This window comes from Protopterus annectens, chromosome 9.part0 (assembly GCF_019279795.1).
Source record: "Protopterus annectens isolate FY-2018-M chromosome 9.part0, PAN1.0, whole genome shotgun sequence".
Classification (NCBI taxonomy): domain Eukaryota; kingdom Metazoa; phylum Chordata; order Ceratodontiformes; family Protopteridae; genus Protopterus; species Protopterus annectens.
The window spans coordinates 94,111,846-94,114,983 of NC_056743.1; the positions used below are offsets into that span (position 1 = coordinate 94,111,846).

Sequence of the window (3,138 nt, forward strand, 5' to 3'; positions counted from 1 at the left end):
TAAAACATGAGACTAAAACTATCTAATAAACACAATTTAATGTACAACATGTATATATGTATACGGCTCACAATTCATAATTGCAGACAAAGCTGTGGTTAGATAGCAAGACTAAATAAGGGAAAAATCCACCTCATAAACCTGCCTATAGTATTAAATGTACAAAATGAGAGTGTATGAGAATATATGAATCCCATGAGTCAATGTGTGAAATAAAACAAATAAACAGAATGAACTGAACTAATGACATACTGAAAATCATCTTAGTGGTCTGCCTTTTAAATGTGGTTTGATGGACAGAACTTCGTTCAACCCTTTCTCCCTGTGGGCAGCCAACCTACAGATCCATTTCAATTCTGCTTGCTCCGTGAGGTTTACTATATCTCCTAATCTAACACTGGGTTTTATAACCTGAAGCACTTGGAATAGAAAACATGTGCGTCACCCTCCCTAAGAGTGTGTTTCGCTAAGGCACTGTAATCGTGCCCTCTGGCTAAGCAATATCCGTGATCACGTATTCTCTCTCTGAGGGTCCTGTTGGTTTTCCCTACATAGAAAGAGAAGCATTGAACACAATGGGCCACATATACAATGTTCTTTGTATTACAATCACTATTACAATTGAGTGTCCAAAGATGGCCTGAAGTGGGGTGTCTAAAATAATGAGATTCATCAATGAAATTACATTGTTGACACCTTCCACATTTGCTAGTTCTTTCAAAGCCTGTCCTAGCCTCAGGTGTCAGTGCTCTTGTTCCACATAATAATCTCTTGAGGTTCCGCATGTTACTAAAGACAAAAGATGGACTTTGTCCTACTATTCTAGTTATATTGTCATCCACAGTAAGTATATTCCAGTGCTTCCTAATAAAGGATTGAAACCTATCAGTGCCCCGACCAAACGGTACAACGAACCCCATGGATCTATGATCTGTAGAATCAAGTGACCCACTGCCTCTACTCTCACCAGCCGAATAAAATGGTTTTGCTCTGTTCATCCTGAGATCTTGCATCCCTCTATATGTATTCTGAATCTCTTCCTCAGTATAACCACGTGTTATGAGCCCTTCATGTAGGCTCACCAACCCTTCCTGATAATCCTCCATCCTAGTAGAGAGCCTAGAGACTCGCATTGCCTGACCCTTAATTATGTTCTTGAAAATATGCGAATGATGCATACTTTCTCGATGGAGAAAGGATGATCTATAACAAGCCTTACGATGTATCTTGGTATTAACCATGTTATCTACCTTGAATATCGTGACATCCAAAAAATCGATGCTAGTAACATCATAATTCATGGTAAATTTAAGAAAAGAACTACTAGAATTCAATCTATCATGGAAAATTTGTAGTTCTTCAATCGTTCCTTCCCAAAGAAAAAGGAGATCGTCCACGAACCTTTTGTAGAAAAGGATGTGCAAATCATGTATAATGTAGGTCTCTTCAAAGGTCGCCATGACTAAATTGGCATAGCTGTTGGCACAGCTAGTGCCCATGGCGACCCCTTTTACCTGTTTATAGCAGGTTCGTTCATATAGAAAGATGTTGTTCTCTAAGACGGTCTCCATCAACAAAGATAAAAATTCAATTTTACTGCTAGTAAAATTGGAGTTATTCAATAAATATGACTGTATCAACTGTACACCTTCCCCATTGGGGATACATGTGAACAATGAGGTCACATCCATGGTCACAAATATCAAGGAGTCAATTCTAGCTGAATCAAATGTAGATACCTTCATATATAGCTCTCTCAAAAGATGCTCAGTATCTTGCAAAATATATTTGGACAACCTAACAACATGTCTGAGCTCATGATCTAAAAACATGGAGATGGGCTCTGTGAGCCAGCCAGAGCCTGCCACAATGGGTCTAAATTCTGGCTGATGGATGTTTTTATGTATTTTCGGGAGTCCTGAAATAATGGGAATTAGAGGATGTTCTACCTGCATAAATCTAAACACATCCTCTGTTATATGGCCAGCTAGTTTACACTCTATCAATATTTGATTGATACTCTCTTTTATGTGCATTACTATGTCTACAGTAGTCTGCTCATACGCTTCATTATTAAGCATGTGTAACATCTTGGTGTTATAATAGGAAGTGTCTAAAACAACTATAGAGCCACCCTTGTCGGCAGGCCGTATCACTATGCTGTTATTGTTCTTAAGACTATTCAGTGCTTCAATCTGCAAACTAGTCAAATTATTTTCCATTTCATATTCACGCAATTGGTGTAAATCATACAGTTCTTTTTCCACAGCTTTCACAAATATATCAACATTCGAATTCACCGGTGGCATATAGTCACTTTTTCTCTTGAATGTTGAATTGTTATGTTCATTGCTCTCCTGAAATAGTAATTTTAAACCAATATTTCTAGCAAAAAGTCTTAAAGCTAAAATGGCTTGGCTGGAATCAATGTTGGATGTCGGAATGAACGACATACCCTTATTCAGCACCTCAGTCTCTGATGTAGACAAGACATAACTGGAAATGTTATAAACAAGGTTGCCTAACCCCAAAAACTCTGAAGAGTATGTTGTTGATTTAGAGGCGGATCTTTCCTCTTGGCCCCTCGGACATTGTCGTTAAATTATTTAGAGCTGTTTATGCAAGGAGATTTTTTGCTATTGTTTTTAAATTTGCCTTGTTTACATACATGAACTGTGAGGCACGCACATATGCATATGTTTCTATATCATTACGTGTTTTTTAAATAGCTTTGATTACATGCCTCAGTTGTAAAAGTAAAGATAAGATATTATTGTGTAGACAAATATTGTAGTCTTAAACTATGAGCACTAGCACTTTAAATAATGTAGAGTGGTTCATGGGAGGAGACTTTTGCAATTGTTTTTAAATTTGGCGCTTTAGTAGCGCATCGTTGTTTGTCTGAAGAAGCGGCTTCTAAATTGCCGTGAAAGCGCTCACATCAATAAACGTTTTTTTGTGTCAGAACCGAATGTTTTTTTCCTGCATTGGATTGTTGGATTACTAAAGATCTTCTACAGCTTGCGGTAACCTGCTATTTTTTTGAAATATTTGTCAGCGGTGTTTTATGCCCCTACGCTCCTTCGTTGGGTGATTCTGTTCATTTATACATCTTTTTGGAACTTGGGTGGTTTGTTT

At 37.7% G+C, this 3,138-nt stretch overlaps 1 protein-coding gene across 1 annotated transcript in view; it reads right to left on the reverse strand.

The window, feature by feature from the left end:
* Positions 1-3,138, reverse strand: part of AMBRA1 (autophagy and beclin 1 regulator 1) — a gene marked incomplete in the record, with an annotated part of 1,868,076 nt that overhangs the window by 1,577,557 nt on the left and 287,381 nt on the right.